This window comes from Misgurnus anguillicaudatus, chromosome 21 (assembly GCF_027580225.2).
Source record: "Misgurnus anguillicaudatus chromosome 21, ASM2758022v2, whole genome shotgun sequence".
NCBI classification, from domain to species: Eukaryota; Metazoa; Chordata; class Actinopteri; order Cypriniformes; family Cobitidae; genus Misgurnus; species Misgurnus anguillicaudatus.
Genome location: NC_073357.2, coordinates 11,324,564 through 11,339,253, shown reverse-complemented (window position 1 = coordinate 11,339,253; position 14,690 = coordinate 11,324,564). Strand labels below are relative to the sequence as shown.

At 37.1% G+C, this 14,690-nt stretch overlaps 2 long non-coding RNA genes across 9 annotated transcripts; one reads left to right on the top strand and one right to left on the bottom strand.

Moving 5' to 3' along the window:
* Positions 1 to 324: 324 nt before the first annotated feature.
* Positions 325 to 4,659, bottom strand: LOC129449066 (uncharacterized). Of its 3 annotated transcripts, none has more exons than XR_012360083.1 (4): positions 4,524 to 4,659; positions 4,209 to 4,379; positions 3,211 to 3,304; positions 325 to 1,676 (listed from the first exon to the last, which is right to left on the bottom strand). It is a non-coding gene; the product is annotated as an uncharacterized lncRNA (long non-coding RNA). The 3 variants fall into 3 exon arrangements; XR_012360082.1 differs by having other exon boundaries at positions 3,211 to 3,270; XR_012360084.1 differs by lacking the exon at positions 3,211 to 3,304.
* LOC129448114 (uncharacterized) lies at positions 4,461 to 12,192 on the top strand. 6 transcript variants are annotated; one of them, XR_012360078.1, is made up of 9 exons: positions 4,461 to 4,612; positions 6,524 to 6,622; positions 6,789 to 6,914; positions 7,032 to 7,100; positions 7,791 to 7,845; positions 9,238 to 9,306; positions 9,448 to 9,485; positions 11,561 to 11,614; positions 11,938 to 12,192. It is a non-coding gene; the product is annotated as an uncharacterized lncRNA (long non-coding RNA). The 6 variants fall into 6 exon arrangements; XR_012360077.1 differs by lacking the exon at positions 4,461 to 4,612 and adding an exon at positions 5,232 to 5,454; XR_012360080.1 differs by lacking the exon at positions 6,524 to 6,622 and having other exon boundaries at positions 4,481 to 4,612.
* Positions 12,193 to 14,690: the final 2,498 nt, after the last annotated feature.

Below are 14,690 nucleotides of genomic sequence, written 5' to 3'. Positions count from 1 at the left end.
TTTACTTTACATTATGAAATATTATGAAAATAAAATGACTCCACTAAAAGAGAACAAATGTGTTTTACCCCATTAAAAAATGTATATTTAAAAATATTTTAGTGGGTCTAGAATAGATTACACTTGTCTAATAGGTTTTGAAATGAGAAGTTTGGAAACCCCAGCTTTACACAATACTAGTCTCAATTGAAGATAAAGGAATAGTCTACCTTTTTGCCATATTAAATTCTGTTATTACCTCAACTTAGACGAATTAATACATATCTATTGTTTTTCAATGCGTGCACTGTACAGCGCATCGTGAATGTGTTAGCATTTAGCCTAGCCCCATTCATTCCTATGGTACCAAACAGGGAAGCCACCAAACACTTTCGTGTTTTCCCTATTTTAAGACTGTTACATGACGAGTTATACCAGTAAGTATGGTGCCACAAAATAAAACTTTTTTTGGTACCATAGGAATGAATGAGGCTAGACCAAATGCCAACACATCCACAACGCGCCGCACGGTGCACGCACCGAAAAAAGATAGGTCTGTATCAATTCATCCAGGTTGAGGTAATAACATAGTTTAATATGGCAAAAGGGTAGACCACTCCCCTAATATTAAGTTGTAATATAACTGAAATAAATAGCATTTGCAATTGACAGACATTAAATTAAACTGTTGGCAGATGAGGTATGGGGATGATGCTGGGCCAGAGTTGAATCTGTGCATCTTAGTAGATCAGGGTGGTTCATCCTTAAGTGCTGCATTAAAAAGAGGAAGGATCTAAAAAGAAAATAAATTAAATATTTCTCCCAAATCAACATTGGACTATCAACACCAAATTAATAATAATCCAATTGCATGCAAACAAACCTGTCAACCGTCAATGTATAACAGATACTACACACCTGTGTCCAATACATCAAGATTCTCACAACATTTTAGGGCTAGCTTATTACCACAGTTCTGGCTATTCTTCATATTCTGTGTGGTGGTTAGTTTGCAACAGTGACAAAAAAATGAACTTTTCATTAACATTACCATTTGTTCACTTAAGCTGGCTTCCAAGAGCACAGTTATGTAACACAGTCTACTGTAAGTGTTTTTTAACATTAAATATAGATTAATTTTTTTGAGAGAGATACAAAGGACAAATGTCTCTGCTTGCTGCCTTCATCCGTGTGACCAATCAATGGTTGTGTTAAAAACATGATAATCAGGTGGTAACAATTAGGTGAAATATTGTGCAGTGTTACAGACAACTCGGATTTCTGATGTTATGTCATTAAATATCCTACCTCCGACCTCAATGCATTCCATTCAATCACGAATCACATTTGCGTGTTTACCACATAATGAGACGCCAGGAGAAGTTTGTGCTCTTGTGCCAATTATGGCAGAAAACGGTTACTGGATAATTTAACATTCATGTTCATCTATATTACGTGCTGTTTAAAGTTTGTTTGCGGTTCATGTAAGGCTGTGAAAGGCTAGCCACCACCTTGTCTGCAATGTCAAATGACGCATCTCGTTGAGGTCGGTGTTGATCGATCTGTTCCAAGTTAAGAGGTCGGATACTACACTTTGTTTCCTGTTCCTGACTTCTTACGGGTTTAAGGTCAATAATATCCAACATCCAAGTTGTCTCGAACACAGCATTAGTTCATAGACTCCAGTTCAGTTCTATCTGTAACAAAAGAACACAATGAGACCATCATCACATCAGACAAAGTATTTCATTTATATAAATCGCACCCAAAGAAAAACCAAAATATTAAAAACATGAAAGATCAAAATCTTCATTTAAACCCAAAGGGGACTAGCCTGGTAATACCATTCTCTGCTACTTTGCTTGAGCGGAAGTGCAAAGTCTGATGTAGTCAGGCTAAAAGGGGACATGGTCTTTAAATAAAACACCCAAAATGCCCCTCTTTTTAAGAGTTTTCAATATCTCCACCACAGTAAGAATTCATTTCTTTCTCAATACTTAAACATTAAAGGTCACGTTTTTCCTGATCCCATTTTTCAAACTTTAGTTAGTGTGTAATGTTGCTGTAATAGCATAAATAATACCTGTAAATGATAAAGCTCAAAGTTCACTGCCAGCCAGGCGATGTATTTTCTTTAACAGAATCCCCCTTCCAATACAGCGAACGGCCGGTTTGTACTACAGCCCTCTACTTCCCGGTTGAATGACGTCAAAGCAAGTGTGTTTGACCAAACTCCGTCCTGGCTAAGATAAGCTGCTATTGAATCACAACACACTAAACAAGCTACACAATCAGAACTCGTTACGTATTTCTGAAGGAGGGACTTCATAGGACAAAGAATACATCAGCCCGTTTTTAGGACAGTGAAAGGACTATATAGATAAGTAGATTGTGTGAAAAATACCGCATGTGAAACATGTACACATGTTATATTGCGCACTGTAAACACAATCAAATCTTCAAAAAACACAGGAAAAACGGGACCTTTAAAGTTGTTCAGTATTATGGTTGTAATCAAGAAAATGACAATGCAATTTTATTTAAAGATCATATCCCCTTTGGGTTTAAATGCAGATTTTAATCTTTCATGCCATGAAGGCAATAACGCCGAAACATCTGCCCTTGTATTGTTTGATTAGAAAAACAGGTCTAAGCACCTAAAGCTGGGAGAGCATGGTGAGGGTGTTGATTGAACTAGATCTATTGACCCCTAGATAAAATAATTAATAAAAATAATGTTTTTTTCTTATCTGTCCTGTCCTATTTTGTACTGCAAAATAAACAAAAGCAAGTGACCATAGTATAAAGAGGATAAACTATGGGTAATAAGGTATTTAGCAAGGCTTACATTTAAACATTTTTGTTTTATCTCATAGACTATGTTTACACTGTCAGTTTAAATCTGATTTTTGTGTATATCCAATTTGAATGACTGACTGTACACACTGTGTATGACAACTCTTCGTGTTTGATTTGTGTGACCTGAGGCGCATTATCTTTTATCCAAAATAGCTGCATTGGTTTATAGCAATGACGTTGCGTTGATGTGTTTGAAATAAATGTGCTTGAGTTCATGCAGCAACAACCAGTTTTCATAAATGAAAAATAAAATATTGTCTTTTTATCCAATTCATCCGAGAAATCATTTGGTAATTAAAATAATGTACCCTAAAAAACCTTTCATTTGTAAGACTGCATTCATTACTTTACTAAATATGGGAAGAGACTCACAGGTGGAGGTAGAAGTTTGGTCTGCACTTTCCATAGCTGGTGCACAGGGATTGTGGTAGGCTAGTGACACAATTGAAGAAGACTGGTTCAAAATCTGCTTTACAACAGAGGTTGAATTAAACTTTTTCATTTTGACAGATAAGGCAGTAACAAATCTGTCATAATCAATTAGGACTAAATATCAACAAAACACTTAGAAAATGAACAAAACCAACTATCTGAATCTGTCTGAACCCTAACATTGAGGTCTGGATAGACAAAGTGAGTGTTTATCTGTGTAAAAGTCAAACCAACATTGAAGACTGATGCAGTTGTCATTAAGGCTGATTTTGTCAGACCTACCCCAATGCCTCTACACAGTAGGCTATGCGCCACTTTTCATTTACACGTTTGCGTTGTTGTTCGCATCGATGTGCATTTACACATGCAGAACGCTAGTAGCCAATGTCCATAGGCATTTACCAATGTAAAATACAATATCAAGGCAAAAGCTGAAAAAAATAAAAAGTGGCAGAAAAAACCCTTGTTGGGGGCCAATCACACCAAATGCGTTTTAAAGACGTGGAAACACAAGGTGCACCTTTATTTGGTCAGCGCAGCTTTTTATATTGCTAGGCAACCACCGAGGCAGCTGTCCTGTCAATCAAATATCTAAGCGTGAGCGCTCTTTTGCTCTTAACTGTCATATAAGCAGAAACTTTAAAAAGAGGACTCTTGCACTGACTTTGATCGAAGGTGAGAGGTGCATAAACACACAGGAGACAGTAAGTAACTGAAGTATGTTTGTTTCAAATAACTGTAAACATCGGTCTTACAACGGAAGGCCTGCCTCTCCCCATATTCAATTGGACAATGGAAAGACACAAATGACGTCGGGTGCTTTTCTGCTCTTAGCGCTCCTTCAAAAACGCATGTTGCAGTAGGGGGCAAAAATGCAAGGCGTTCAGTGCCATTAACGACGCACATAACGCTCAATGCTGCAGTTAAAAAAGATTAACCTCAAAGTAAAGACAGCTGGATCTGAAGCGTAATGATGGTCTTCAGAAGGCCTCTCATGGTGGTCTTGATTCAGAGGTTTGAGAAGACTACCAAGCACCAGAGCCAGCTAACAGGTGGACCAAACATCAAGCCAGAATTCTGCATGAGTCAGGTAAGCAGAATAAAAGACGCTGTAAATAAACAATAATAAAAGATGGTCATTAATGACTTAATGCTTTTATATTCATGTTAATGCTTTGAAAATTATCTTATTTCTTTCAGAATTTTTGTCTTTTGATATTATTGCCAAATGCAACAAATGGAAAAAAGCATACTTTATGACAACCTTAGCAGCAGAACCCATGACTTTCTCCTGGGTAGACGAGAAAAAAAGTTTGGTATCAACACCCATCTAACAATTAAGGTAAAAGATAAAGTTTTATGATCCCTGCATTCAGGTTAGAGTATTGGGTAAGTTGACCGTTCTATGGGTGTTTCTCAAATGCAAGGTTGCATCCTATGGAGGCTGCGTCCAACTTAGACCTGTCCTTCTGAGATTTCGAGGTTAGAATCCACCTCAAAAGCCAGAATGAGATGGTTTAGTTTGATGTCCAAGGCAATGTCATAATGGTTTCCGCCTCAGTGGTCATGGCATGAAAACTTTAAAGAGAGAAGTTGAAAATTAGCAATGCATCACCAAAAAAAATCCAATACTGTAGTACAGTGAATAAAAGTCATGTATCAACAGTCTTTACAACATGGACAGTTAAACCTTTTGTAATTTAATTCAAACAACAAAAGAGAAAAGATTGAGATGTCCTTCAACGATGCTTGATGACGTGGCAGCCGAGACATGCAGCATTCTAGGACGCAGCCTTATTAAAAAAAAAAAAAAAAAAAAAAATGGACGCAGCCTTATTTATTTTTATTTTATATATGTATAATGTACCCCCTGACTGAACTTGTATTTCTTATTATTTAAAAAAAATATATTAAAAATATTTTTAAAAGAACGCAGCTGTGCGTTTAAGAAACGACCGGAAACGACTTATATGTCGCGAGGCCATCACGTGACCACAATATTTACCAGAAGACCGTTATTTGCTCGAGTTCCCTCAACTTTTTTGTCGCAAATAACATAATTAATAACCTGTAAATAATAAAATTTGTACACATTACGTTCCTTTTCACGTTGTAATAGTATGTTTTTGGTTTAATAGTCGGCTTTAAGTTAGTTTTTCTGTCAGTTTGATCGTCAAAATCTTGGTAAGTAACTTATAGCTTGTCATTCCTGGTTTTAATTGTTAGAAATACGAATTAAAGAACAGATATAACTAATATAACTGAAACAATTAAAAAAAATACAATTATCGAACCACTCCAATAGAACAACGTTAACGGTTTTGAGTGGTTTTTAGGAAAAGGTCTGACTGAAATTAACGTAATCCGTATAAGGGCCATTTTAACGTAACGTTACAGGGCGGGAAAGGTTTGAGGCATTTAATAACTCTATTAAACTGGCTGGTTTATCCACACCAGTGCGTAACATGTAAAGTTAACGTTACAACGTGGCTTCGGGACTTTGCAGCGACCTGAATAGCATTGCATTGATAAACGTTAATAAGCTTTTAATCGCGTAAAGAACATTAATATAAGACGATGATTCTGTAGATCGACTAACTTACATGCATGCATAACATATTAACTTACCTTGACACTGAAACTGCCGTCAGCACTGTTGCTTCACCCGTTGGAACATCCTACTAGTTTAGGGAGTTAAAAATCGAGTTGGAAAAGAACAAAAAATCGTTCTACACGAGACCCAGAAGCTGCAAAAACCGATTGAGGTTACACTCTATTGAATGATCGCAGCGTTGAGTTCAGGCAGCCCACACATCTCTCAGATGTGTTTGACTTCATGCTGATCTACGCGCAAGCCGATCGTGACATCAAGTACCGCGAGTTCAAACCTTTTCCGGGGCTTTCCCAAACTCTCGCGGTACTTGATGTCATACCACGTGCTGTCTGCGCATCTCGGTGTTAAGTCAAACACACCTGAATGTATTTGTTGGCTGCACTCCCTTGCGCTCAGTGATGTAGGTGTAACGAAATAAATGTATTAAATTGATATTATATAAATAAATATTGTTATAAAAAATCTTTATAAAATGATTAGCTGTCATTAATAAATTAATATTTGATTTGAAACATCAGTATACGTAAATTTCCCTCAAGTTATGAAATGCCTAAATAAGATCAAAATGGTGAAAATACAACAATGTATATTTGACCAATTTAGCATTTATTAACTTTTGCCTTTTTAAATTGACTTCAGAAAGTTATCTACAGCCACACATCCACTGTATACCAAGTTATGATGATCAATTATGAGAATGCAAAAGGATTTATAGATCAGTAAACAATCAACAAAAAGGTAATGTCTTAATATATTTCTGCTTTTGTTACTTATTCATGTATTTGAATTACATCATTCAAAATCTAATGTTAATAATTATAGGGTTTCAACTTGTTGCAGCTTTACAAAAAATGTAGAATTTGTAGGAGCATGGACAACTGAGTAACAAAGTCATATTATGCAGATGGGTGCTCATGGTGGCCTCCAAATAAATACATGGACAGGCTGCTAAAGAGGGTCAGGATGATGGAGATGCAAGAGCCAAAGACAGCACGGACCAAACACCAGGCCAGAATTCTGCATGAGTCAGGTAAGCAGAATCAGTTACACTGTATAAAATCATTAATTAATAGACAGTACAATTAATAACACATTATTTTTCATAGCTGTAAAAAAACAAAAGAATTAAACAGTACCTGCATTTTAGTTTCCAGCCTTTTTCACAAAGTTGCCGACAACTGGAAGAATGTCCCAAATTGCTGAAAAAAGAAATTCAGTAAGTCCTTATAAAAGAGACAGTTTAAAAAGTAAAACGGCTTCATTTAACTTCAAAATACCCCTAAATCCTTAAAGGAACACATCCACATTTTGGGAATTTAGCTTATTCACCGTATCCCCCAGAGTTAGATAAGTCCATACATACCTTTCTCATCCCTGTGCGTGCTGTAACTCTGTCTGATGCAGCCCCTGCTAGCTTAGCTTAGCACAAAGACCGGAAGTGAATGGCTCCATCTAGCATACGGCTTCCAAACATGACAAAATAACGCAAACATTTTCCTATTATGTGTTGTGATTTGTATAGTCAAATTCACTACCAGTCTTTTGCTCAAAGCTAAGCCAGCGGGGGCTGCGTCAGACAGAGCCACAGCACGCACGGATATGAGAATGGTATGGACTTATCTAACTCTGGGGGATACTGTGAATAAGCTAAATTCCCAAAATGTGGGCGCGTTCCTTTAAAAATCAGCACCCCTAGTTAATTTGGATGCTAAAACCTAAGGCAGGTCCAAGCCTAGGATTTAGTGTGTTTATTTGTAAATGTAAAAAATGCAGCTAACCAATCCCAGCTCCAGTGGGCAGGTTAAAGAGTATTTTTTATATGAGACAGAAAACAGAAACACATTTTTAATGGCATTTAAAGACAACATACCACTTTATAAAACTACATTTTCTGTTTAATCCATAGATTGAGTAATTTTCACTCTAGAGACCCTGGGGTGACCACCAAGGACGAATGAAAAGTAAGTGACCTACAAAACAAAAAACATTAATATTTTACGACTGTTTCAAGATAAGTACTCTGCATATCTATAGCAATGGACTCTATGCACGGCAGCGCTTGACGTGTTTCCGGTGATATCTCAGGATGCTGGACTACTTCCGCCAGTCATAGAGCGCTGTGTTATTTTGGCTGTTTGGTTGCCCAAACAGCCAAAATAACACAGCAAATTTTGTTGATGCTTGTTTACTTTACATAGAAATAACTTATACTCCACACTTAATACCATAATGACATTTAAACGTATGAAAGTATATTTTTTAGGACCGAACTTCTAGCCACCACTGCTGTGTCATAGCGTTTACAGCGACTCACTGGAAAGCATGCCAACTTCTACACTGCTACCCTGTATCTGCATTACCAATACTTTTAGATAAAAATTGCACTGATAACAGTGCTATTCATCTGTTGTTGATAAATTGGTATGACTGTTATTATCAGTACTAGCAAAGATAACATCTTTGGTTATACAAGCTAAATGTTAGAACAGTAGAAACTCATATTTTCGATATTTATGTATTCTTTATTAATAACAAATGCAAAAGACAAATGGAAAATTAATATCAATGACAACAAGAATAACTTGAGTGAAAGAAAAAAAACACACACACACACATACAACAAACTTAATAAACGGGATAACAAATAATGGGAAAAATATAGATTTCTACAACAGACTTTACAATAGTTAAGCCTTTTTTGCTTTGTTCTTTAGATTCTCAAATGTGTCAGGATACTAACTCAAAAATAACCAAGTAAAAATGTTTTGAAAATCGATGTGTACATGAATCTCTTATTTAACCTGACACTTTAAGATTACTTTAACATACTTTAACATTACAAAGACGTAATATATTACCAGCATGATTAGCCTGCTGTTCGAATCGTAAAAATAGTACAATGTAAGCTCTGCTAGTACAGGCTAGCTGAACATATCTTAATGATTATACAGAGACGACACATAAAACTTGTAACCTTTCTCGAGTTTGCACATCTGGACAATTCTTCACAAATCACAGGTTGTAAATTTGGGTAAATTCAGCAAACAACCGAGTACATTTGAGCGATTCTGCCGTCAATCCGTTTTAAATATCCCATACCGGAAACTGAATAGCAGCCTTGAGTGAAACGCGGAAGTTAAGCGTGCATAGAGTCCATATGCAGATTCTTGAGTAAGAATTTCTCTCAGACAATATAGACTCAGATGGCTTCATGGTTGACCATATTTGTAGTTTAACAATTTCTATCATGTTAAAGTTCTCACACAAAAATTGCTAGTCTAAGAATTCTACAAGAAACCTTGTTCCCCACAAAGGCTTGATGGGTTGTGCAACTTACCTGCTTCCCTTTACAGCTCCAGTGAGTGTCTCTAAGGTAGATCCTAATGCAGATGGATGGAATGTTGATCCGCCTAACATGCAAGGTAAAAGAGCATTTGATAGCATAGTGGATAAACAAATAGCTTTTTTTTCATTTTCACAGCATTTTCAAAAACAACATAACACTTGCTATTATATTGTTATATATTACATGACAATGTCTAACTCTGATCCATACAAAACAGATTTTCTGTACCGAGAACTTTGGATGACCATCAAGACAGTACGTTTTCAAAAATCTGACCTCAATTTTAGTAACCATTTAAGGATTGTTTTTCTTTTAGTTGATTTAAATAATACCCTAAAGTCCTTCGTTCATCTTCGGAAACGCTGTTTAGGATGTTTTGGATGTGGTCCGGGAGTTTGCTGACCCTCCATTGGAGGTGTGTGTACGATATGCTGTTCGTGTCCAGTTAGGTAATAAAAACATCATCAAAGTAGTTCATGTGACATCAGTGGGTCAGTTAGAATTTGTTGAAGCATCAAAAATACATTTAGGTCCAAAAATAACGACTTAATTCGGCATTGTCTTCTCTTTCAGGTCTGTTGTGAACCGTGTGCATGACACTGCTGCCGTACGACGCTGCTGACGTGTTATCTGGTGCACCCAAGCTTTTTTTCGTTTACAGTCTGACGGAGACGCTGTAAAGAAAATCTTCGCAAACAATCTTCGCAAACAAAATCTTCGCAAACATTTCTGAGGATAACACGTCAGCAGCGCCATTGTGCGCGCGCATTCGCAACAGACCCGGAAGAGAAGACAATGCTGAATAAATAGTTATTTTTGGACCAAAATGTATTAATGATGCTTCAACAAATTCTAACTGACCCACTGATGTCACATGAACTACTTTGATGATGTTTTAATTAACTTTCTGGAAATTAGACAGTATACAGCACATAAATTTTTTGGAGGGTCAGAAAGCTCTCGGACTAAATCTAAAACATCTTACACTGTGTTCCGAAGATGAACGGAGGTCTTACAAGTTTGGAACAACATGAGGGTGAGTCATTAATTACATTATTTTCATTTTTGAGTGAACTATCCCTTTAAATGGAAAACACCACCGCTTTCCAGAATGTTGCTATGTTTTTACCTTGGACGAATTGATACATGCCCATCTTTTTTCGGTGCGTGCACTTGGTCTTTGTGCAGCGTGTTGTGAATGTGTTGGCGTTTGGCCTGGCCCCATTCATTCCTTAGGATCCAAACAGGGATGAATTTAGAAGCCACCCAACCCTTTCATGTTTTCCCTATTTAAAGACTGTTACATAAGTAGTTACACGAGTAAGTATGGTGGCACAAAATAAAACGTGGCAATTTTTTAAGCGGTTAAAAATGAGAACTATATTGTATGGCAAAAGAGCACTAAGTTTGCAGCACTTCAACCTCGGCGCACAGTAACATCATCACTCCTGATTACTCCACCTCTCGCTCAAACTCAAAAGATGGGGAGTAGTCAGGAGTGATGATGTTACTGCGCTCTGAAGAATGAATGGGGCTAGGCTAAATGCTAACACATTCACGACGCGCTGTACAAATATTAAGTGCATGCATTGATAAAAGATAGGGATGTATTAATTTATCTAAGTTGAGGTAATAACATAGTAAAATATTGAAAAACTGTGGTGTTTTCCTTTAAAAGCAGCACCCCTATTTATTTTGGGTGCTAAAAATATTTGCCACAGACAGTTTAAGGCCTTATGCTGCATTCACACCGCCAACAACCTAGTCACTGTGTGTCAGCCATTTCTTTTAATGAGTTTATCAGAAGGCGTTCCCAATTCTGGTTGTCCTAGTAAAAACTACAAATAAATGAGTAACAATCCTCTCAGTAAATGACTAAAGAGCGATGACACGAACTTCACTGCTTCACTCTCATTGGTAGTTGTTCCCAAAAGTCCTTCATCAAGTTGAACTTTCTCAACGTTGTGGCATAGCTGGACATGCCCACTTCCTGTTGTCGATGGTCACAGTTGCTCATGTTGCTGAATGGGGCAAAGCTTCCATTGGAATGAACGAGATTGTGTTGCTAGTCGCTGGGGGTGTACAAGCAGCATACGTGTGTGTCTTTAAAAATATATAAAATGCAAATTACCTGATCTAACATTCCCAGCTACAGAGGGCATCCTTTATTCAGTCCCTAATGCAGATGGTTGGAGTGTTGATCCACCTAACATGAGGGATAAAAGAGCGTTTGTTAGCATAATGATAAAGAAAACATAAACACATTATTAGTGGCATTTAAAGACATAACTTAACACTTGTTAATACTACATTTTCTGTTTAATCCATAGAGCACTCGTTTTGAGTCCTGAGACCCTGGGGTGACCACCGTGAACAAATACAGAGTAAGTTACCTAAAAAAAAAAACAATAATAATATTTATTTATAAAAAGTTCTTATAAAAAAGCATCATCATTTACTCAGATGAAGTGTTACCTTACCAACATGTTCAAGGAAGGTGCAGGTCTGATGATCCATCCAACATAAAAAAAACAGTAAATTTATACTTAGTTACATCTGTTGTAAAACAGACAAATGCAGTTATAAGAATTTTACCTAAACTACACACCTATTTGATTCTTAAGTTTAAATAAATCAAAATAATGCATTTAATAGTAAAAGCATTTTAAAAGCTACACTCCTAATTCATTTATCTTTGCTATTGCAGCTGCAAAAAGGCAGTCTTGACGGTTCTAGGATGAATGCAAATAAAGACTGACCACCTGACTTCAGCGGTCCAGTCTCTTGTGGGAAGCAGGTGTTTGTTACCCCAAATACGGATGAAGAGTGACGAAGAGGATGATGACTTTTTTCTCAAACATCATCTGAAGATCTTGACAGGCTGGAGACAAAATTAACAGACTGAGGGTTTATACAAAGAATCTTACTCAGCCAATATTAAAGATAAGATATTTTTACAAAATGTTCTTTTCATTGTTTAGGATGATTTTATGTAGAAAACAATACATCACAAAAAAGACTTTAGCTGGGTTTTCACAGGCAGTGCCTTACACACACACTAACCACAATTATAAACGCAACACTAACACAGATTTAGACAGATTTGTGAATAATATTTGAGAGAAATAGGCCTTTTGGTGACATAGAAAATATTTAAGTTCAGCTCATGAAATGAAAAATGGGGGCAAAAATTTTTTTAACAAGTGCAATACAAATATCAACCATAATACTGATCGTTTTAAAAAAGTAAGCCACTATATCTTTCTAGAATCTTACACAAGACTCAGTTACATGAACGATCAAAATAAATTAACGTCAGACAGGTGGGCGAAATATCAATATTAAAGCATGAATAACTGTTATCAACCCAATTTCAAGGTATTATTTAAATGATCCCACACCAAACAGTTTATTATTTAAATGCATTATTACTACATACCTTAAGCATGTGTTCCACCCCTTTCTTCTTCTTGGCGTTGCGAGGTCAAGCGGATGTTGTTATGTAGAATCACGACCTTGAAGTAAAGACGCACATCCGTAATTTATTTAACAATGACAACACTTTCGGGTAATTTTATCTTCTAGATCCTAATTAAAGCTATAAAGAAAGAGCAGCCTATCACGATTATTTCCTGGTAATTTTTTTGTAATGTTTTATTTTAGAATGGAGCTTAATAAAGCAGACGCGGAAAGGTTTTGATTATTTTAAATGTGTTATGTTTATGTTGTTGTTTTCGCATACTGTCATGTAAAAAATATATTTAAAGATAAATGAATGAAAGATTTCATTGTTTAATTTGAATAAATGTGTTTTATAAAATCAACAACTGCCTGTTTTAAGATCAATTGAAAATGCTGTTTTAATTACTTAATATCGATGACACAGCTTGCATGTGTAGATGTGTGTAGAAATAATTTGCTGTAGTTTAGGGCAATTCAATTTGTTAATGAGGGATCTTGTAATCTTACAAACATCTGGGAAAGAGCGGCTTACCGTCTTTCTAAGCTCTTCTAAAGATCTGGGAAAGAGCGGCTCCGCATCTTTTAAAGCTCTTCTTAAGATCTGGGAAAGAGCGGCTCCGCATCTTTTAAAGCTCTTCTAAAGATCTGTGAAAGAGCGGCTTGCCGTTCTAACATCTTCTAAAGATCTGGGAAAGAGCGGCTCCGCATCTTTTAAAGCTCTTCTTAAGATCTGGGAAAGAGTGGCTCCGCATCTTTTAAAGCTCTTCTAAAGATCTGTGACCGTTCTAACATCTTGTAAAGATCTGGGAAACGGCGGCTCGCCATCGTTCTAAATAACATACATCTTGTAAAGATCTGCTGGGTGTCTTGCAAACAGCTGGGTCGGACGTCTCGGCGACGCCTTCCAGATGAGCAAACGCCCTAAATAATACGTCTTCCAGACTAAAAACAAGACATCGCGCAGACATCTCCGCGACGTACGTGTGCTATCTGGGATAAGTTAGAGTTTAAACAACGATATCATTCATCATTAATCCAAGCAATAAAAACGACTATAGACATTTTACACTCATTTAAGCAAGTATGTAGCTATAATCATACTTACAGGTTGTGGTTAGGAGACGCATGTTGTTCCAAATAAAGTGGGTACTGAACCATCTTTCATTGCCAGACGTCTAAATCCCTCCTTCAAAAATTTAATTAAATTTAACAAAATAATTTTAACCACTGATTCTTCACAGCCAGACACGTTTAGAATATCCCTTCTTGAAAAAGTCCTCTTTGGTAGTGAAAACAACACAAGCTGAAAACAAAGCGTGAGCTGATGTTTACACTCACACACTAACTAGCTGTGGGCGGGTCATAGTTTTCGTTTCTCCCGCAGGCAAGGTTGTAGGCGGAGACTAGTATCTTGTGTGACGTGGATGCGTTCGTGTGACGTGGATAAAGACAGGCAGAAGATTCAATCCATATAACGACTCGTTTCAGCAAAACCACCAATGCAAGCTTAAGAGAACTGCCCCTGACAAATCTCGCGAGAATCACGACTTGCTTTACGGCAACGACGTCACACACGTTAGGCTTGTTCGACTTCGTGCAGCGCTGCAAGAACCGGCAGTCGGATGACGTAAAAGTACCACGAGAATGATCCGAGACGGCACTTTGACGTCATTCGGCTGTCGGTTCCTGCAGCGCTGCATGAAGTCAAACAAGCCTATAACAACAACTGCACGCGCGCATTTGAGACGTGATGCTCGATGAGGTAAACAGCTAAGAAAACCCGTTCAGAAAAGAGTAGAAAGCAAAAAAGAGAATCTGACCGAGTTAGGAACCGGACAAGAGTCCCACTCGGTCAGGTTTTTACTCATTGGCGTGAGCTAATAGACAGCACTGGATGCAAAAGGGATGCTGATCTGGCGATCTTGTTGATGGACAAGTAAGTAAATCTCTTATTTGTAAATTTGTTTGTGGTCTATGTTGTATGTGGTTGCGCTTGCT